The sequence below is a fragment of the Sarcophilus harrisii genome, chromosome 3 (genome assembly GCF_902635505.1).
Source record: "Sarcophilus harrisii chromosome 3, mSarHar1.11, whole genome shotgun sequence".
Lineage (NCBI taxonomy): Eukaryota > Metazoa > Chordata > Mammalia > Dasyuromorphia > Dasyuridae > Sarcophilus > Sarcophilus harrisii.
In genome coordinates this window covers 409,854,088-409,878,304 of record NC_045428.1, presented here as the reverse complement: position 1 = coordinate 409,878,304, position 24,217 = coordinate 409,854,088, and the positions used below count along the sequence as shown (strand labels likewise).

Sequence of the window (24,217 nt, the reverse complement as noted above, 5' to 3'; positions counted from 1 at the left end):
ACTGGTCTATTTAAAGTATGTAAATATGGAGATGAAGTGAATTTACTGAATAGTTATGCTACTCATAAAATGGGTAATTGGGTCAATTTGGGGACTTTGCACATCAGATTAAAATGAATACTCTCAAAAGGATTCATATATATATATGGAATAAAGAAAATTGCATTTTATATAAACACATTCTATTCCCTGCTAAATGATAAATCCTGCATTTAGGGTTAAACTCAGACTGTCCCTGAAGCAAAATACCATTTTAAAGATTACTTCAACAAATGATGGTATTAATTAATGGGGAGGGTTTCTGAGATACAATATAAATTAATTTTCCAAAATTTATATTTTTTAAAAAGCAGCACAGAATTGCATATTATTAACATATTGATCTCAAACCGAATCCAGGTCTCAGATCTCCCAAATTTTTATTTTATTTTTTCCTAGAATTACTAAAAGAAAAGAACTTTTTTTTAGAGAAAGGGACTAAAAATAGGACCCACAAATAAGCAATTTTTAATGAATCTCTATAAGATTGTGTTAAAGCAAATATGCTCAGTAATCTCAAAAAAAGAAATCATGTACAATCAGTAATCTGAATTTTCACAATTACAAATTTGCCAACTAACAATTCCTTAAATCTCTTTATTAATCCTGATACCTCTCTTGTTCAGCCATAAACTAAGAACAGATACAAGTTCAGTGTAAAAGATACCCCACATTACCACATGATTACAACATTACTATTTTAATAACATGGAAGATCCCAGGCAAAAGAGTGAGGCATCATTTCCACAACTAAAGTACCATTAGGATTTAGTTTATTGTCTTACACTTTCATATTTTTCTTATGTATGCCAAGTGCAGACATCAAAAAATATGAAATTAAAATTCAGATTCTTTCCTATGCTATTTCAAAACAAGTTTTCTCTGATTATTGGAAGTGGGAAGAAAGTGGGAGAAGGAAAGGGAGAAATGGCTCCTGAATCAAATGTAAAGTCAAATTGATCTGGTTTGGGAGCAGGAATTTGATCATTACAGATAACTACCCTAAAATCTATAAATGTGAGAATAGGAGGAAGGCATGAGAAAATTTTTAAAGTTTGAAGGGAGAATCACTGTGTCTGTGGTATAAAAATTTATTCAGTTTTAACAAAGTTGGATCATTTTACTGGCAAACCAAAGCAACAAATCTTTCTTGAGGGCACCTATATCAACTACAATACCATGTGCATAATTCAACTTCAATACTAAGCTCCTTCAGGCCTGAGAGTTTTCATTTTGTCCTTGTTTTCCCAATACTTAAAATCAGCACTTTGCATACAGTAGGTGCTCAAATATTGAACTGAATTTTTGAAGTTTCCCATAGGCTTTGAACATTCCACAAAAAAAAAAAAATATATCTTGACATAAGTTAAATTTTAAACTGGGCTCCACAACAGCCAGATCATGATTCTATATTTTATTACCAAACTTCCAGATAAATTCTGCAAAATCAAAATAACATTTAATTTTTCTTGATTCAATTTACTTTTTTGCAGCTAAATAAATACTTTACAATTAACTTCAGAGTGAAATATTTTATATCCTCTACACTTGAAAAATTAAGTTTACAACTTTTTAATGAATTTTCACCAAAGTTATATTGGCATTAATCCAAATAAATGTTACAAGAAAGTTAACTATTTTTGAAACTGTCTTTGAAAACCATGTACTTTTTTAAAAAATGAAAAAGTGTCATCATTGAGATGATCAGATCAAGAAAAAGAAAATGTCATTGACAATCACAAGACATCCAACAATATGTCAACCAAATCATTTCACTCTCTCACTAAAAATTATCAGAATGAGAATCTAATACAACGCTACTAAACCAGGAACCTGAGTTCTTACACAAAAGTCCTCCAACTAATCTTATAGTCTATCTCCATTTCTAAATCAACACAAACTTGTACTGTAACCACACCAGTTGAATCATTATCCCTTGAATATGTTTTAGGCATTCCCATTTATGAATTATTGGTTAATTCTGCTACACCATCCTCTTTACCCAACCAAATACTCTCTAGTTGAGGCAGCTAGAGTCAAGTTCAGCCTTAGACATTTGATAATTTTATGACCCTAAGCAAATCATTTATCTTCTTTTCCTCTTTTTGCCTCAGTTTTCTCAACAGCAAAATGGGGGTAATAAAAGCATCTACCCCACAGGGTTGTTATGAAGATCAAATGATATGATTTTTAAAGTACTCAGCACAGTGTGTGGCACATATTAGATGCTACAAATATGTATGAACTTAATTATTAATTATTATTATTATACTACCAAATAAATATAAAGTTGTTGAGGTAGGTCAGAAGAGGGAGATCATGAACGTCCTTATGAAGGTGGTGACTAATCCTTAAGGAGAACTTTGGATATCAATCAACAAGAATTTATTAACAAGAATTTAAGTGACTACTATTAGGCTAGGCACTATGCTAGGTGCTAGGGATACAAGAACAAAAATAAAAACTGACCTCAAGAAGTTCACATTCCATCAAGAGAAACAACTCCTAGAAGTAATTTTCTATAAAGTTAGATGGATATAAATATATCTCTGAAGATATGTATAATATAAAGATATTTACATATAATATTTAGAGTTAGCTATACTATAAAAATATGTCTATAAGTATAGCTATAATATAAAGACATTTTATATATAATGTATATGTACAGTTATGTCTATATGAAGAGATGAATATAGACATGGATGTATCTAAATATAGTTACTATAGATATACCTACATTATACATTTACATATACATCTTTTATGGTATAAATATTATAGATACATATTTTATAAGTGGATATAGATATACACATATTTATATCAAAGATACATCCATGTGTATTTATGTCTCTAAATAAAAGTAAATATATGTATATATATATATATATAAAAGCATACTTTTACATAAGTATAGACAAAATTGCTTAGATTAAAGCATTTATTGAACACTTCTCCCTAGGAAGACAAATATAAGCAAAGAGTCCTTTCCCTCAGGGAGTTTCCATTCTAATGAGAGAAAACAACATTAAAGATGGGGGGATCGATGAAGGTGAGATGGAAAAGTACAGAGTGAGGAGGTAAGCTAGGTTAGAAGTGAGCATTGTTTATCATGGGCACTTTCTCAAATGAAGAAGGTTCTGGAGAGGAATTTGAGTAGAGGCATGTCCAGTGTGAAAAAAAAAAGCAGCTGGTATGGAGGAGGGAAAGTCCAGAAAGTCAGGAGCTGAGCCAGATTACAAGTGAGATACAAAGTAATTTCTTGGGAGTCAAACTAGCAGCTGTTGTGATCTGGAAAGGCATCCTGGAGAAGTTTCAATTGAGCTAAGCTTTGAAGGAACAAGTTGTTAGTGAAGAGGGAGCAGACTGAAATGTGAGTACCTAGAGGTTGAAGAGGTGAGGTTCTATACAGGATACTTCCATACATAAAATTGGTCTAGAAAGAAATGTTGATACTTGGTTGTAAAAGATGTTAAATATAAAGATTTTATATTTTATCCTAGAGGTCATAAGAAGCCACAAAAATTTCTTGATCAGCAGATATTAGCCAACTGCAATAATCCAATCTAAGAAGTGATGAATACCTAAATAAGGATGGTTAGTATAACTGGAAATAAGGTTGACATAATTGGAATAAGGGTGCATTATTATCATTATTATTAAATATTGTACTAGAAATGTAAGTTTTAGCAATAAGAGAAGAAAAAAATTGAAGGAATTAGAGTAGATAATGAGGAACCAAAACTCTCATTCTTTGTAGATGATATGACAATTTATTTAGAGAATCCTAGTGAATCAATTAAAAAAACTACTAGAAATAATTAACAACTTTGCAAAGATGCAGAATATAAAATAAACCCATATAAATCATTGGCATTTCTACATGTTACCAACAAACCCCAGCAGCAAGAGATAGAAAGAGAAATCCCTTTTAAAATAATAGTAGGTAACATAAAATATTGCCAGGAGCTATATGAACACAATTACAAAAAGCTTTTTATATAAATAAAGTTAGATCTCAACATTTGGGAAAAATATTAATTGCTTTTAGCTAGGCAGGCTCACATAATAAAAATGACAATTCTACCTAAATCAATTTATTTATTCAGTGCCATACCAACTGCCAAAAAAACCTTTATAGAGCTCAAAAAATTAGCACGATTCAACTGGAAGAACAAAAGGCCAAGAATATCAAAGGAATTGATGAAGAAAAATACAAACAAATGTAGCCTAGTTATAGCAAATCTAACACTATATTATAAGGTGGTAGTCATCAAAACCATTTGATATAGACTAAGAAGTGGAGCAGTGGAATATATTAGGTACACAAAACACAATAATCAATTACTATAGCATATATAGTAATAAGTAATATGGATAACTCTAGCTTCTGGAATAAGAACTCATTACTTGACAAAAATTTCTGGGAAAACTTAAAAAAGAGTATGACAAAAATTAGGCATTGACCAACACCAACACCCTATAGTAAGAAAAGGTCAAAAATCAGTTCATGATTTAGACACGAAGTACGATACTATAAACAAATGAAGGAATTGTTTATCTGTCAGATCTGTGAAGAGGAAGGGAATTTGTGGCCAAAGAAGAACAAGAAAACATTATGAAATGCAAAATAATATTGATTATATAAAAAGGTTTTGTGTGCACATGCATGTGCACACACCCACAAATAAATAAACAATGCAGCCAAGATTAGAAGGGAAATAAAAAAGCTGGGAAGCAATTTAACAGCTAGTATTTCTGAAAAGACTTCATTTCTAAAATATTTAGAATATGTAAATATTAACATTAAATATTTAGAAAATTCACTGAAATTTAAAATACAAGTCATTCCCCAATTGATAAAAAAAATCAAATAATATGAACAATTTCAGATGAAGAAATTAAAGCCATTTCTTGTCATGAAAAAATGCCCCAAATCACTATTGATCAGAGAAATACAAATTAAGACAACTCTGAGGTATCACTTCATACTCTCAGATTGGCTACGATGACAGTAAAAGATAATGTAAGCATTGGATAAGGATGTAGGAAAATTGAGACACTAATACATTGTTTGTGAAGTTGTGAACTGACCTGACCAATCTAGAGTGCAATATGGAGCTGTCCAAAGGGTTATCAAGCAGTGTCTGTACTGGATCTATATCTCAAATTGATCATAAAACAGGAGAAAGAACCCACATGGGCAATAATGTTTGTAGTAGTGCTTTTTGTAGTGGCAAGGAATTGGAAATTAAGTGGATGCCCATCAGTTGGGGAATGGCTGAATGAGTTATAATATATGAAAGTAATGGAATATCATTTGTTCTATAAGAAATGATGAACAGGTTGATTTCAGAAAAGTCTAGAAAAACTTATATGAATTGATGCTGAGTGAAGTGAGCAGAATCACAAGAACATTATACACAGTAACAGCAAGATTGTGTAATGATCAACTGTGATGGACTTCACTCTTTTCAGCAATGCCATGATTTAAGACAATTCCATTTGGAATAGAAAATGTCATCCACATACAGAAGAAGAGCTAAGGAGAATGAATGTAGAATCAAAGCATATTATTTTCACCTTTTTTGTTTCTTTGTTTGCTTTTTTTCCAGATTTTTTTTTCCATTTTGGTTTTGTTTTTCTTGTATAACATGACAAATATGGATATATATCTAACCTGTATCAGGTTGCTTGCTATCTTGGGAAAGGAGGAAGAGAGGGAGGGAGAAAAAAATTGGAACACAAAGTCTTACAAAAATGAATGTTGAAAACAATCTTTACATGTATTTAGAAAAATAAAATACCATTGAGTGAAAAAAATAATGATGTCTTAACATAAAATGAAGGGAGGAAGCAACGATAGAGGGGAAAAGCAGAAAGATAAGTTCCAGTATGGATATATTGAAAGTTTGATATCACTACTGGAAATCCAGGTGGAGATATAGGACTGGTACTCAGGAGAGATGAAGGTGAGATATTTAAATATGAATCATCTACATAAAAATGATAGCTGAATCCCTTGGAGCTGTACATATCCCTGAGAGAGCAATACAAGATAAGTAGAAGGTCTAAGATACAGTTCTGGAGTATATCTACACATTGTGGTTGAATATGGATGATGATCCTACAAGGAAAACAGAGGAAGATGAATCAGATGGATAAAAAAAAGAAAATCACCACGGTTATGGCACAAAAGTCTAATAAAATGAGATTATGAAGATGAAGGGGTGATCAACAGTACCAGAAAATAAGAAGTCAAGAAAGATGAAAACTGAGCAAGAAAAGTATATGAAATTAAGCAAGAAACTACTTTGGAGATAGAAGTATATAAAGGTCAAGTTTCAAAGGGATGAAAAGTAAGTGGAAGGTGAGAAAGTTGAAGCAATGGTCCTTTCCCACAAAGCCTTTCCTAAGCACAACAGATTTCCCACAATAAACTTCCTTCTATGAATCCTGTATTCATAACATGTATTTGGCTTTTCTACTGGCTTCTCTGGCATTTTTCTAGTGTTTTTTTTAAAAGGTTCTTAGAGAATTAGCCTCAGAGCCATAAGATCTAGATTCAAGTACCACTTCTAATACCTCCATGATCCTGTGCACATCATTTAACATTTAGATGCCAACTACCTAAATCTCTAGATTCTAAAGAAGGAAAATACCCAAGTCAGCCACGTTATGGTAAGCCAGCATTCTCTTAGATGAGAGACTATTTGAGATGAAATGGGGCACTCTCCAAGCTTCACTCTTGACTCTCCTGCTTTCCTCTACCATTCAGGTATCTCCTCTCTTTTTTGCTTCCTTTTATGGTGGTCCTCCTCATTCAAATTTAAATACCCAGCACATCTGGATCTACCATTTTTATCAGTACTGATTCCAAATAATTTCCCAGCTGGGTAATTTCCATGACTTTTTATTTTGCTTCTATTATTCATTCTGTAATTAGGTCCTCCAATGTTCATTGACAAATAGTATATAAGAATGGAAAGAGAGCCACCCTCAGAGTCAAGAAGACCTGGATTAAATCCCATGCCTGCACATGCTGACTATGTGAATTTAGCAACCTCTCAGTACTTTAGTCAACTCCCTAAGACTATATGTGCCAGAGAAGATGCTGATCTGCATTTTGAGAGAGGTTCATCACCTGGAGTTCCCTATGCCATTAAATCACAGTTGCAATCTCTATAGCTATCTCTTTTTATTATTCAATTCTGCGCACTGCTAATCCATATTATACAGTGGTTCCTGCTTTGAAACTCACTAGATTCGACACATTTCAACAACAAAAAAATTGCTTCAGCACTTTACGCTTGTTCGACATGCATTGCACTTGGTTGTTGTCTTAATTGCACTGTAGTGATATGGGTTAACCAGGGGTATTGCCAAGACCCTGATGCTGCTATTGCCTTAGCAGTGGGCAGCTCCTCCTCACCAAAGTGGTGGTGCCCAGGACTATAATATTGGAGCTCACAATGTTGAGGTTGTGCATGTCAGCAGACAGGTCATGGGGCCATTCCTGCAGGAAGATGTGGCTGCAATACAACTATGATGTTAGTCCTTGAAGGGCCATGGATTGGCCAACATGCTCAGCAGGAACAGAAACAGCAATAGCAATGGGAATGTGAGTAGTAGCAATGGGAACATGAGCAGTAACAATGGCAGCATGAGCAGTAGCAATGGGAGCATGAGCAATAGCAATGGGAGCATGAGCAGTAGCAATGGGAGCATGAGCAGTAGCAATGGGAGCATGAGCAGTAGCAATTGGAGCATGAGCAGTAGCAATGGCAGCACAGACAGAGTCACTAGCAGAGGACACAGAACACCTGGAAACCCTTAGCCCCAGAGGCCAGCATCCTGAGCCCCAAGCAGTGAATGGCAGGGGACCATAGCTTCTGCCTCAACATCCAGACACATCCGGGAAGCTTGTTTGAGATGAGCCAGGAGGAGAATATAAATGGTTCTTCTCAGAAAATGAGTTGGGTCAGGAAGGAAAGAACCAAACTAAGAGATTTGTTTCTCTGCAGCTAGAAGTCCCAACTGCTTCTTTGCAGAACTAGGTGGGAAGGAATGGTTATGGTGCAGACGGGAGAGGTACTCCTTATGGGAAAAATTTGTTTGGTATTCATTTTTGCCAATCATTGTGCCTTATGGAACCAATTAACAATGAGTACTGAGATGTCATTGTATAATTTTAGGCAGAGAGCCCAGCCCACACCCAGGTGGTAGGAATTTTCCTAAATAGATGTTCAAAGCAACTATAACTGAAGTTAAGACTTTTCATCTAAAATAAAGTTCCTAAAGCCAAACAGGAATGAACTAAGTAAATCTTAAAGCCATCATGGGCTTAAAATGAGCTATTTTAACAGTGCTATATAAAGACATCACATTTTTAAAAGTATATTGACTCATGAATTGAAGAACTTTCAGAAAAAGGTAGTGTGGTGAAGGGCATCAAGATCATGATATAGTATTATTTGAAGGAAGGAAGTATATTTAGTTTGGAGAACAGAAGACTAGAATGTAACAACTGTGTTCAATATTCTCAAGGGCTATTCTGTGGAAGACAAATCAGACTTATTATGATTGGCCCAAGAAAGCAGAACCAGGAATGAGTGGATGCTGCAGAGAGTTAGACTCAGTAAGGAAAAACCTAACAACCCATCTATCTTCTAATATATCTCTAATGAGAATGAGGGATAGTAGACTTGACCTAAGATGAAGTCTAAACAGAGATTGAATGGTTATTTGGTTATGGTGAAGACTCTATTCAGATACAAGATGGACTTTGAGGATCCTTAAGTTTTCTTCCAAGTGAATGATTGTAATTCTATAAAGGTTCTATGAGATTTTAAAGGACATAAAAAATTCTGTTCACTTAACAACTGTCAGCTATATGATTTATTCTAGGCATAAACACACTGACTTCTCCATGGGAACTTTAGGGTATTTTCTTGTTATCTGACAGAGAATTCTGTTAATAGTCAGTAACAGATTTGCATAAAACCTAATTGAAATCAATGCAGAACAATGGTAAAATTTCAAAATTTTATCTGTAGATTTAAGAAATTTCTTAGATTTTTTTTTTAATTTAGAAAAATTTGTTTTCTCTCCTTCCCACCTCCCTCAAACCCTTGTAACACAGTCAAGCAAAATAAATCCCTGTAGGGATCATGTTTAAAAATATATGACTCAATTTATACCCTAAGTGCATCATCTTCTCTCTATCAGGAGGTTGGTAGCAGGTTTCATCATGGCTCCTCTGACTCACCTGGATTTTGAGGCAGCAATATTAATTTCTTTTCTATTTTACTTGTATTTCTTGTTTTGCCTAATTCCATTGTACAGTATTAATCTTTAAAAGAAATTTCTAGCCCTACATGAGAAGATGATATGTGTAACTCTTGAGAATTATATCTTGCTTAGGGATATACTTAGTAGGTATAGGTATAAGTTGACTTGAATGTGAGGAGATAAAAAAAGAAACCAGGGATGGAAAAGGGAATGTACTGGAAGAAGAGAAAGGGGGAGGTAAAATGGGGTAAATTACATCACATGAAGAGGCAAAAAAAGATTTATTACAATTGAGGGAAAGAAGGGAGGGGGTGAGCATTGTTTGAACCTTAATTTCATCAGATTTGTCTCAAAGAGGGAATATTGTGCATATTTATTTTGGTATAGAAACACATCTTTATAGGGTAATAAGAGGGGAAAGGTGAAAGGAAAAGGAGAGGCTAATAGAAGAAAGGCAGAAGTAGAAGAGAAAGGGGATAAGAAAGGGGAAGGGACTGAAAAAAAGGAAGGCAGATTGAGGGAGGTAATAATCTGAAGCAAAACACTGGTGAAGAGAGAAAGGAAAGTGAAAAATATAACTTGGGAAAAATAGGGTGGTGGGAAATACAGAATTAGTCATTTTTAACTGTGAATGTGAATGGAATGAAATCTCTCATAAAACAGAATTGAATAGCAGCCTAGATTAAAAGTCAGAATGTTATAATATGGTGTTTACAAGAAACACATTTGAAGCAGAGAGATACATACAGAATAAAGGTACAAGGCTGAAGCAGAATCAATTATGCTTCAGCTGAAGTATAAATAAATAAATAAATAAAACCAGGAGTAGCAATCCTGCTCTCAGATCAAACAAAAGCAAAAATAGATCTAATTAAAAGAGATAAGGGAAAAAAGGTATCTTGCTAAAGGGTATCATAAAGAAGTTATATGAACACTAAACATATAAGTACCAAATTCCTAGAGGAGAACTTAAGAGTTACAAGAAGAAATAAACAGTAAAACTACACTAATGAGGGATCTCAACACCCCCCCCCCATCAGAACTAGATAAATCAAACCACAAAATAATCTAAAAAGAAGTTAAGAAGGTAAACAGAATTTTTAAAAAGTAATATATGATAGACTTTTGGAGAAAAATGAATGAGGAAAAAAGAAATATACTTTTTACTCAATGGTACATGGAACCTACACAAAAACTGACTAGATATTAGGGCACAAAAACCTCAAGACAAAATGCATAAAAATAGAAATAGTAAATATCCTTTTTAGATAATGGTGCAATAAAAATTACATGTAATAAGGGGCTGGGGAAAACGAGACCAAAAATTAATTGAAAACTAAGTAATCTGATCCCAAAGAATGAGTGGGTGTAACAATAATACAAACAACAGAAACAATTGATAATTTCATCCAAGAGAATGACAATAATGAGACAACATACCAAAATTTATGGGATGTATTCAAAGAAGTTCTTAGGGAAAATTTTATATCGCTAGATGCTTAATTGAATAAAACAGAGAAAGAGAAGATCAATGAATCGGGCATAAAACTAAAAAGGCTAGAAAAAGTACAAATTAAAATCTCTCAATTAAATACCAAATTTGAAATTCTGAAAATAAAGGAGAGATTAACAAAATTGAAAGTAAGAAAACTATTGAACTAATAAACAAAACTGAGTTGGTTTTATGAAAACAAAAAACAACAAAATAAACAAACCATTAATTGATTTAATTAGAAAAAAGGAAAGAAGAAAATCGAATTACCAATATTAAAAATAAAAAGGAAGAACTTACCACCAATGAAAAGAAAATTAAATCAATAGTTAAGAGCTATTTTGCCCAACTGTATGAAATAAATTTGGTAAACCTAAGTGGGAAAAAAATGAATACTTACAAAAATACAGATTGCTCACATTAATAGAGGAGAAAATAAATTAAATAGTTCCATTTTATGAAAAGAAATAGAACAAGTTATTAATAAACTTCCTAAGAAAAAAATCTCCAGAACCAGAAAGATTTAGAGATGAATTCTAACAAACATTTAAAGAACAATTAATTCCAATACTAGACAAAGTATTTGGAAAAATAGGGGAAGAAGGAATTCTACAAATTCCTTTTATGACACAGATATAATGCTGGTACCTAAACTAGGTAGCGTCAAAACAGAGAAAGAAAATTATAGACTAGTTTCCCTAATGAATCTCAATGCAAAAATCTTAAATGTTAGCAAAAAAGATTACAGGATTTATCATCAGGAAAACTGTCCTGCACAAAATAAACATTTAATAAATGCCAGTTGAATTAAATCCAATTATACAAGTGGATAGGCAGCTGGGTGGCATAATGGATAAAGTACTGGATTTCAAATCAGGAAGACTCATCTTCATGAGTTCAAATCTGGCCTCAGGTATTTACTAGTTGTGTGACCTAGGGGGTGGTGTTCTTCTTTTCTAAAATATAATAGTTTTCTGGGAGCAGGTTTCTTGGGGAGCTTCTGGAAGTAGCCTTAGTTTCAGTTCAGATCAATAATCACCTCAAATGCAGCCAGCTGTTACGTACAGTCCTTTACTGTCTCTTCCAAAATAGCCTAGTTAGTTTTCTTAGAGGCCTATCTCCCTTCTTGGTTCCAAGACCTCTTGCAGCTTGTCCTTTGCCTCTGCCAGCTTCAGCCTCCAGCTCTCTCTGAATCTCCAGTTCTACTGACTCCTGACTGAGGATCATCCCTTTTATGCTCTTTTAGAGGTGCAAACTCAAAGGCTGACTCCTCCTCCAAGAGTGGGATTATGGGAGGTGTAACTTGTGAATCTCATACTGAATCCTGACTTGTGAATCTCCCAAAAGTGTGAACTCCAATGAGTACTTAAATACATTACTGAGCTAGAGAACTTGCTAAGTACCATGCTAAATTAGATAAGTGACTTAAGACTTTGTAAGGATTCTAACACTAGGGCAAGTCATTTAACCGTTTGCCTCAGTTTTCTCATCTGTAAAATGGTTTGGAGAAGAAAGTAGCAAACCACTCCAGTATCTTTATCAAGAAAATCCCAAATAAGGTAACTAAGAATTTGACATGACTGAAATAAATCAACAACAATAACAAGTAGTGGGAGCCAATGAGAGATCAGAGATCCATTCAAAAAAGACAAGTGTGTTTAATGATAAAGTTTTGGTAAAGTAGAATAAACTTGAGTTAGATGTATCTATGACTAGTTAGATGAGTATATGAACTAGGAATTATAAATACTATTATAAAATTTAAGGGACTGTGAATATACAATTACAAATTGTAATTTTGACAAAAAGAAATCTACTTTTGATTTTTAAAAGATGCTAAACTTAAATATGAAAGTTTTACATATGGCTTATTTGATAATTAAAGAAACAAAATATAAACTCTCATATACAAACATACTTTTCTGAATCCATTCTCAACTAACACAGAAAATCTCATTTTGGATCTTAAACATAAAAAAAGATTTTTTAGACATACAAAAAGGGTTTTTCCCTTTGCTAATTTAAACAAAACTAAATTCTCAAAAACCCTGGTACCTTCCTTTTCTTCTAGGTCTTTGTCTTCTGTTTGATTTTTCTGTATTATAACATAAATTTTCTCAAGTTCAGAAATCTGAGTTAGACTTTTTTTGCTTCATTAAAAAGTTGAACGAAATCTTTGGGCCATAAAAAATCACTTTATCTTCCTCCTTCACCCCCTTCAGGTGGTTTTTTTTTTCCATCTGAATTTAACAATACCATGTCTTTTGGGTGCTCGTATCAACAAGCCAATCAAAACTAATTTTCTGAACTGCACTTTCTAACATTATACATACCAAATTCCAAACCGTACATTCTTTATTTATTTACCCTTCCCACATAATGTGTCTGTCTTGAAATACTGATGAGAGAATTTGGAAAAAAATATATTAAAAATATTTGGGGATATAAATTTTGTGATTTTTTTAATAGGCACAACTTTCCAGGATGCATTCGTTTATGATAATTTGATATGATAATATGATAATTATGATAATTACTTCTCTTTGAACCTACAGTAAAAATTAATTTTATTTAAATTGCTAATCAAGAGTCATCATAAATTATTAATAAACAACTCCTTTCCCTGAAGTATGTTTTTTTCTGGTTTTACCCAAAGTCATATTCTTTAGTCACTAACTCTTACTATCTTCACAATCTATTTTACATTGTCTTCTCATTATATGTCCTAACCCAGAAACATCACCCCACCTCAGGTCTTCATTACTTCTCACTTAGATTATTGTTAAAAGACTCCATATTTAAATTCCATTTCTAATGTAACCCTACATCTTATCACTCCAAAACAGTTCTGTCAAATTAAACTTTCCAACACATCATTACGATCACATAATTGCATTGTACAAAAATTTTCAATGATTTCCTGTAGACTGAAAGGACTGAAGTTCAAATTTTTTGGCCAAAGATTGAAAGTATTTCTTACATTTTTCCTCCTCACAGACTTAATACTCTAGTCAAACAGAACAATTCCTTGTCTATCTACATGTATACACACATACCCCCACACACATGCATACATGCATCCACGGTATTTTTCCTACATCTAGAATATTTTCTCTCTTCCTTTTCTCTTCCTTTTGAATACTACTCATCTTTAAAGGCTCAAATACCATTTTAATTCTACTGGTTAAAAGAATTCCTTCCTTTGAACTAGCAAAGAACTCTATGTTTCTTTAATATATATTTATAGTGGTCTTTGTTTTTAAAAGTTATTTGTATTGGTCATATATCTTTTATGAAACTATAAGTTTTTAAGTACAGAAACCATATATATTTCTTTATAATGCTCTGTACACTGCAGGTACAAGAGAATTTTTGAAAAGATGTCTGACAATGTTCTGCATTCAAATTCTTGTTCAGCTATTTATTATCTTGTTTTAGGCAAGTCAAAAATTCATTGGGCCTCAATTTTCTCATCTGTAAAATGAGGGGATGGCTTAGATTTATTATCTTTAAGGTATTTTCCTGCTTCAAATTCTATGACAATGTTTGTTGAATAAGTGAATTAAGTATGTGATTTTAATATATCTTCCTTGAAAGTGACAAATACTGGACAAACTACACATTTTAAGGAATTATTTTGTAGATTAATCTGGAAGGTATAGTAGAAAGATGAATAATTTGGTTACTTAATTTTAAAGAGATAATTGATACAAATGTCTGTAAAGTCAATGGGAAATAAAGCAACTCTAATTCAACAAGTTAGTCCAAGGACACTTGGCATATTCTCTTGGGACAGAAAATTATACCAAACCCAACAGATAGCAAATTATTTTATTTAAAGAAAAATAAGAATTTTTCCTATATTTTCCCCTTCAACAAACATATATAATTGTTGTTGAAAACAATAATGTTTTTGAATTGTTCATTATTTACATTTATAATATTTTTCAAATAAATAAAAGTTCTTTACTCTCAAGGACTTCCCAATCTACTAGGTAAAAATCACCAAAGTAAAACAGACGTATAGATAAGTTAAAAAGAAAATAAAGTTTATTATTTTTGCAGATTATTCTTTCCCAGGCTACATCCAAGACTCGAAAGATCTGGCCTCAGCTACTTACTAGCTGTGTGACACTGGGCAAGTCACTCTCTTTCTGCCTAAGCTTCTTCAACTATAAGATGAAGAGAATAACAGCACCTACCTTTCAAGACTGTTGTAAAAATCAAATGAGATAGTATATACAATATATCTAGCATAATTACAGTCATACATAGTAGACTCTTAATAAAAATTAATTTCCTTCCTACTTCCTCAGAGCTTATATGGTTTTAATATTTTGGGTGCCAACAGGTAATAATTCTTTCTATATCAGCTCCTGGAATATTTACAACTAAAGGCCCAATTTAGGTACTACTCTTTCTATAAGACCTGATATGATCCCATTCATCTGTAGTCAGCATTCTTTTTATGGTACTTGTATTCTGTCCTATATTTAGTTACCTGTGACCATCTTAGCTTCCTACAATCATAAGCAACTTAAGGATAGTGGCTAACAAAACTCAAACTATGTCATAAGGCTATCAAAAAAAAAAAAAACTCTCTTGGACTAATGTATAAGATATATTTTTAATGGCTTATCTTAGTACAGATTATTTTTATAGTCATCCTCACTTACAAAACCAAAGAATATAACATCGTGCCTTCTGACAATGATTATACTTTTTTTCCTAAAAGATTATAATGTAATTAGAAATTATAATCCTAATTGGCCCAAGGGCCAAATCTTGTTAGAAAACTATTTTTGTGAGCTATACAAAAACAGGTAGCAAAGCAGATTAAGTTTTCAGATCTTTGCTCTAAAGCAATGGTTCTCAAACTTTTCAGTACCTTTATCCTATAAAAAATTATTGAGGACCTCTCCAAAGTGTTTTTGTTTATCTGGGTTATATTTATAGACATTTACCATATTGGAAATAAAAACTATTTTTGAATTTGTAGACCCTCTAAAAGGGTTTAAGAGTTCCCCAGGATTCTCTAGACCATACTTTGAGAACCACTGCTCTAAAGTATGAGCTTCCTGCTGTCTTTGGAAACATATTTGCAAATAGTTTAGAAATAACTCAGTTCAGGAGCTTGTTATAAATAGTGATGTTGAAGTATAAGAGGGAATTGAGGAGGCTGAGGATGGCACTGTAGATAATGTTGTGGCAGTTGTTGTCTGATGGACAAAGCCTAATGATATTTTCCTGGTCATGACATTTACAGATTTAACTAGATAACTATAAAATACAAAAAAACAGACTTGTTTTTTAAATCCTGGATTTTACTGATCCCCAATATTCAGATGTGACCAATAAGATGAAGGACTAGATACTTTCCCTCATATTCATGAACTCTCAAATCTCTTCAAAATAGGAATATGTGGAAGAAATAAAGCAATTTAAGCTGTGCCCATGATCTAACACATCAAGAAATCAAATGAGGTAAAAATCTGATCAACTAACAGAGAAATCATAGTCCCTCACACTCAGTATGCTACACTTCAATAGCAGGGCTGCACAAGCCAACCCACAGCTTACAAGAGAAATCAACTCTATATGAGCAGCCCCTCTTCCCAGTGCCACAGAAATCTAAAGGGCAACAGCTTTAATAGCAGTTGGCTACTCTATGACACAATAGAGCTCAATCAGAGAATTAAAGAAAAATGGAAGGGCAAGACATATTTGTGCGATTGTATGGCACTCCACTAAACCTGGGAGAAAGAACACAGCATCCAGCAAACACAGTTCTAGTTCTGTTCTCCCAGAAGTCATTTAGAGGATACACCAAGATTGCCCAGAGTAGAAGTAGGTTGAAATGGCTTTGAGGCTGACCTGCTAAAGAAACTATACTCAAATGAAAGAGTAAGAAAGTAAATGACATATAAAAAGAATATTGAAATTATAAAAGATTTCAGGAACAAGAAAACACAAAGACCTTGAGCGTAAATAGATAAACCAAAAAGAAAACTATTAATTAAGAGAAGTAAATATGGACTCCAGTTCAGCTGAGCCCAGCAAAGAAAATTAATCAACACCTAATGAGGCAAAGAACCCCATGATTCCCAAAAAGTATAAACCACAGCAGGATGTTGCCAGATGGTTTAAAAGAGAAATAAGAATTGTGAAAACAGAATTTGTAGTATTAATAGTAGAAATAATTAACAGAATATTAAAAAAAAAACTTGAATGCACAGTGGCAAGTGTCACCAGAGAAATAAAGTGAATAACTGATTGGGATACAAATATACAAAGTGAAAGACAATGTGAAAAAAGAAAAGCAAAAATCAATAACATTAAAAGACAACATGCTTTCCATAAGCAAAAACATACTGATTTCTAAAGACAGGATGCAGAGAGATAATTTATAGATTATGGGTTTCCCAAAAGATCAAGACAAGTCAAAAAATTTGAACACCATAATTAATGTAGAACATATGAAAATAGCCCAAGTTTTCTAAACACAGAAAACAAAATAGCAATTGAAATAGTCCACAAATGTTTCTGCAGGAAAAAAAAATCCCATGCTGCAAACTCCAGGACTCATAGCAGTTAAATTTTAAAATTAAATTCACAAAACCAAATTTCTGCAAAGAAGACTTCCATATACAAGACTATTCTAAATCTACCAAAAAATGCAGGAAAGAATGGAATAACATAGTTTAAAAAGTAAAGAAGCTCAAAATGTAACCCAATGTGATACACACTGCAAACATGAGCTTAGCCAATAACTGAGGCAGAAGTAAGGGAAAGACATGGAAAAATGATAGATATTTAATAAAAATAAGTATTCAAAATAATTTTATAAAAAACACCACACCTGAGGAAATTTTTTGTTTCTTAAGCACCCCAGATGTCAGAAATACAAGGATAAAGCAACAACAAAATAACTGAGACACCACTAACAGATTTACACCAGGAAACAAGGATAAAAGCAGAAGCGAAATAAAAGTGTTGGTGGAGAAACAGGCCTGAAATATCATATATTAAGACTTACAACACCCCATCTATAGACGAATCAGCCTTTCATTGGATTAAACTATAGAATGGTAGGGTGTATATAATGGAGACAGGAAAAAAAATAGAGGAACATACTGATGTACTATAATTAAGTCAAAATCAACATGAAAGAAAAATAACTCCTGAATTCTCCCTATAAGAAGAGAGCTTGCAAGACAGTGGACAAAGAGGTGAAGAGAGGGATAGGATAGGAAAAGAAGAAAAGAAATGGGAAAATCTTGAATCAACAGTGAGAGAGAATACCAATGATGAATATTTCCATGGAGAAGAGAGGTATTGTATAAAAGGATATTGGGATCTTGCAGTAGTTATATTCTGCAGAGATATGATGCTTAGGAAGATTATTCATGATGCTTCAGGAGAAATCAAAGCTCCTGGGTGAAACTGACATCTAAAATACTGGGAGGTCATGGGCCCAAGGAAGAAATTTTAAGGCGCCTAGGGGAAAAATGATCATAGGGAAAGCAAAAATCAATATTGAACCATGTAATCAGGAAATAGGAATATGATTATGATGGGGCAATGTCTGTTCTTCTAGCCACAGAAGGAGATATTTTAAGGAGTTGAAACACAACAGAAAAAAAAAAAGAGGATTGGAGTCAAGAATATCTATAAGGCAATATCATAAGAAATTTTTTTTTGGTGGGGAGTTGAGACAATTGGGATTGAGTGATTTGTCCAGAATCACACTGCTAATAAGTACTAAGTATCTGAGGTGATATTTGAATTCAGGTCTTCTTGACTTCAGAACCATTGCTGTATCTACTGTGTCATCTAGCTACCTCAACATAGAAGCTTTCAAGAAGAAGCACAAAATAACTACTTTGGAAACTTTGACTCCAGGAAGATTACAGAGATCAAAAAGAATTAAATAAATATAAGAGTTATGAACCAAGAAGGACAAGAATAGAAAAAAGGGAAAATAAATAATGAAAAGAATGAAGCAAAGAAATCATTTTTAGAAAAAGGAAAATAAAATGATTTTTTTTTATTTAAAAAACAAGTTAAAGAGGAGGTAATAGAAAAAAAAAGATTTATTTGATTACTTAACTGAGAGGAAAAAAGAGGAAAAGAATTAAATAAATACATAAAAACAGAAAAAGTAAAAATAACTAAATAAATTAAACAAAACTAGGGGAAGAGGTAACAAATAGTTGAGAAAAAGGCTTGAGAATCAAAGGGGGAAATCCAATAAGACTAGGGTTGTCTTAAAATAAATTAAGTTAAAATAATTGAAGAGACATAGTACAGTGTTTATAGAAAAAATAATAATAATTTTTAAAAAGTTAGACAAATTAAAATTAAAGTTATGTCTAACTTTCAATTTTAAATGTGAATGAATTAAACAGTCCAACAAAATTAAAGTCAAAGATTGGAGAAGAAACATAACTTCACAATTTATTGCTTACAGGAAACACATTTTTAAAAAGAAAGACAGGAATAAAAGAGAAACTGGTTAAGTGTACTATGCATCAAGTGATTTTTTTTAAAGCAACTGTTGCAATCATACTATGAAATAAAATAAAAACAAATATTCAAAGTTTTAAAGGGGATAAGCAAGAAAACTACATTGTGCTGAATAAAACCATAGTCAACAAACCAACATCAATATTAAAATTATATGCTTCAAATGCTTTTCATTTAAATTGTAAAGGAAAATTTAACTGAACTATAAGGGATGCAGCTAAAGAAGTCCTCAGTGTAATAATTGTTTCTCTAAAAATATACAATAACAAAATAGAAAAAGATAATTAATGAGCTGAATAAAGCATTTTTAAATGTTAAAAATCAACAAGTAAACAAACCAAAATAACCACAAAAAAGGAAATAACAGACACAAAAAACCTACAGAAATGAAAAGTGAAATAAAAATTCTTTGAAATATTCGTTGAAATTTGAAACATTGGAAAGTTTCTTTGAAAAGACTAATAAACTCATACAATCATATTTTTAAAAAGACAGAAAAACAAATCAACAAAATAGCAAAATGAAATTGCAACAAAACCAGAAGAAATTTTTGAAAATTTCACAAAATTTACATTTTTAAATAAATTTTAATTTATTATTAAAATTGTTATTGTTAAAAATTAATTTCTTAAAATTTAAAACAAATATATAAAAAAATTTGTCATAATATAGTTATATGTTAATTAAAAGTGAGGATACATAAGAAAAAGAAATTATCAAAAATATAAAATATCCAAACTATCAGAAGATACAAACATATATCTTAATACTCTTAATTTCAAAAAAGGAAATAGAACTAGTAGAAAAGGAATACTCAAAGGAAAACTTCTTATTCTTACAGACTCAAAAGAGAATTCTATCAAACTTTTAAAGAATAATTAATACCCATATCATGCAAGTTATTCTCAAAAATTGAAAAAAAAAAGGTTCCCACTAGATTATTTTTATGAGACTAGTATAGGCCTAATATCTAAACCATGGAATAATAAAGCACAGGAAAACAACAGATCAGTATAATTTTATTTATTTATTTAGCCTGAGACAATTGGGGTTAAGTGACTTGCTCAGGGTCATACAGCTAGGAAGTGTTAAGTGTCTGAGACCAGATTTGAACTCAAGTCCTCCTGACTTTAGGGCTGATGCTCCATCCATTGCACCACCTAGCTGCCCCAAATCATTATAATTAATGAATACTGATTACAAAACTACCAAAAAAATCATATTTTTCTTGACCAATTCATTGAAGAAATTACTCATTATAACCAAGTTGGATTTATAACAGGGATGCAATGATGGTACAAGATTAGGAAAACAATCGACAATATCATATTAAAAACAAAGATCTCCAAAACCACATAATTATCTGAATATATGTGGCAAAAGTCTTTGACAAAGTTCACTGATACTCTTTTATGCTTAAAAAAAAACTCTCCAAAGTATAGGTATCAAGGGTTATTTTTTAATATAAAATGTATCTAAATAGATTCCAGATATACACTTTCTATCTCCTTTAACAGTAATGTTTGTGTAGCAAGTTAGGGGGAAGTGAGCAGAGAGAATGTCAAGAAAGTTCTTTAGCCTTATTACAAGAACTGAAATGATAGTAAATTACATTGCATATTTATTCTCAAGCCCTGAAGTTTATTCAAAAGTCAATCTGCTCATTTTTTAAACTACAGGTTTGTCATTTTGCTAATTGAGTGAATCTGTAATCTCATGAATTGTGGTACTCCAACAATATGACAACTATTGAGTCCGTGCTCTTCATGACTTTTGTCTCTATCTTCCTGCAAATCCTACACAGGAGAATCAAAAGAAGAAAAATGAGATTTTATTTCACCAAATGAATATCAACAAACATAAGGCATATCCACTAGTTATTCCTAACTCTGGTCAAGTAACTTTTTTTTTTCCAGACATATATGTGTAACAGTAACTTACAAGAGTTTCTCCCACAGGGATTATGAACACTGCTGCTGTATCTCAGAGAGAAGAATCTTTTCCTCCCCTCCAATATTTATTTTTAACATTTTTCTTTAAAAATCAGAGTTCTAAATTCTCTTCCTTCCTCTAGTCTCTGCTCCACCAATATATACACATACATACACACAAAGTCATGTAAAACATATTTCATATTAGAGTTGTTTTAAGGGAAAAGAGCAGAAAAATAAAGTGAAAAAAAATCTGATTCAATCTGCACTTCAAGTTCATTGGTTTTCTCTTTGGATGTGAATAACATTTTTCATCACAAGTCCTTTGGAACTATCTTGGATCACTGTACCAATCAGAATTCACAGTTGATCTTTGTACAGTATTGCTTTGACTGTGTACATACAATGTTCTCCTGGATCTGCTTACTTCACAATTCATTAAGTCAAATAAATTTTCCAAGCATTTGTGAACTCATCCAGCTCATTTTTTCTTATAGCACAATAATATTCCATCATAATCATATGCCACTAGTTGTTCAATAATTTCACAACTAATGGAAATTCCCTCGATTTTCAATTCTTTGCCACCACATAAAGAGCTGCTATAAATATTTTTGTACATACAGTTCCTTATACTTTTAACAATGACCTGTGAGAACTCAGGCAAATCCTTTAACTTCACTGAGACTTTGTTTCTGTAATTATAAAATGTGGTGTTATATTCATCTGAAGTCCCTTGTGGCTCTAAAAATACATCTATTATCATATGACTTTTTTCTCTGAAGTAGTTTCCAATTCTAAAAAGAAAAAAATGTAAATGGTCAAAACAATGATTTAGTGAAAGAAGTTGATATAGATATAGATGTACAAAAACTGATGATAATCATTGCTTATACTAATAATGTTGACAGTTAAGACAACATTGTGGTGGAATGGATGCTAAACAGCCCCATTATCAGGAATACCAAGGTTTGGGTCCTGTCTAAAAAATTACTAGCTGAGTGAACATGAATAAATCACTTGACCCCTCAGTGTCCAAGGTAACTCTCTTAAGACTTTAAGTTAATTAAATATACCTCTCTCATCTATAAAAGTGGAAAAACTATGTATCACTATGGCAGAAAACCTTTTGTTAACCATTCAGGAACTTCTGAATGACCCCACATTTCATCTGAACTAAAAATTTATTGGCATTAGACCTGATCCTGATCATATCAATGCTTTGATAAATAACTGAGACACTTAAAATCTCAATATAGAATGGAAGAGCTATAATATCCCAACATTTTTCAATAATAAAAAATTATAAGGAATAAACTTCACATTCACACTTATAAGTTGACCCCAATTGTACTTTTATCGACATATATTTACATATGGTTTTCCTTAATAAATCTGATCTTATTTTTTGTTAATATTTCAAAATATTTTATAGTCATTATTGTTAAATTGCACTTTTACAAATATATGTCCCTGGCTTCCCAGAAGTTTTTTTTTTTATTTTGTAATTATTTTAATATGCTAAGTAAACCATTTTGTGATTTATTTCTTAAATACAGAGAAGCATTAAACTATGAGTGGAACTCAGCACCTTATGGCCTCCTTAGATAAGAAAGAATTTGTCATTTTATAAGATTTTTTTGATATGGTAATACTTAAATATTCATACTTATGGTCTTGAAATGGCATACCTTTACAATACAGGAATATGTAGTTATTCATATGTGTCTTGTCACATGCCTTCTAATGTGACTATATGTTATTTTATCCCAGCTACTCTATAAATTTCTTTTGAATGAGGGCAGATCCATATCTTTTTATTTCCCCCTTTCAAATATATCAGCTTTATTTTTCATCCTTTCCTCCATTCTACAGCAAAACTAAACAGCTTTCTCTCCAACAGTGCACACTCCATTCTCACATCTCTGGATATTTGCTCAGTTTGCTATCAAAGCTGGATAAATCTAAGAGAAAGATAAATTAAAGGAGACTATAGAACCGAAAGAAAACTATTGAAGAATTTAGAACTTAAAGATTTATAGCATCTCTTCTCAATGTGAAAATTAAAAATTAAATATATTTCTCTGTCTTGAGGCACCAAGAATCAAGCAAATGAACAAAGGCAGAGATGCTTAATATATATTTTACATATAAGTTTTTTTTAGACAAGACCTATGATTTCATTGATACAGATAACTTCCACCAAAGAAATTTCCTCTCCTAGTACAATACTACAATTACCTTGCAACTTAGTCTTAAAGAGTTCCCAGGGGGAATAGCAAGATTAAATAACTTGCCAAGGGTCATAGGGTCAGCCAAAAGAGGCTGACTTTCTAGTCCACTATTTTGGATAGATTAGTTAGCCTCTCACTAATAAAACTTATGTAACTTACTATCTATCTATGCTTGTATGTGTGTGTGTGTGTGTATGTATATATATATATATATATATATATATATATATATATATATATATTTGTAAAAATAAACATAAATATAGAGATCATAAAAATTGGAAATCAGGAAGAAGTGCCTTCACAATTATTGGGAAAGAAAAATCCTCAATGAAACAAGAAAGAAAAGGAATCATTTTTAAAAATTATTCTGCATGAAAATCAATTTCAACTAAAATAATCAAAAACATTTATCAGCGCCTACTATGTGTCAGGAATTGTGCTACACATTGGAAACTGTTGAACTGAAGGGAAACTGTATCATAGATAGATGATAGACAGACAAGACAGATAGACATTGTAATATCAACAACAATGAAGCATAAGACTTTTCTTGATAAGAACAGTGAAACAGAAAGTATACAACTTTTCACCACTACTTGTTGATGTAGTTTTAGAAAGGCTAGCTATAGCAATAAGGCAAAAGGAAGAAAGTAAAGATATTTATATTAGAATATTACATGATAATTTACTTAGAAAAT

General features: G+C 32.0%; 1 protein-coding gene across 2 annotated transcripts in view; it reads right to left on the bottom strand.

The window, feature by feature from the left end:
- GRB14 (growth factor receptor bound protein 14) overlaps nt 1–24,217 on the bottom strand; it is a 157,560-nt gene that overhangs the window by 92,793 nt on the left and 40,550 nt on the right. The window lies entirely within an intron of this gene.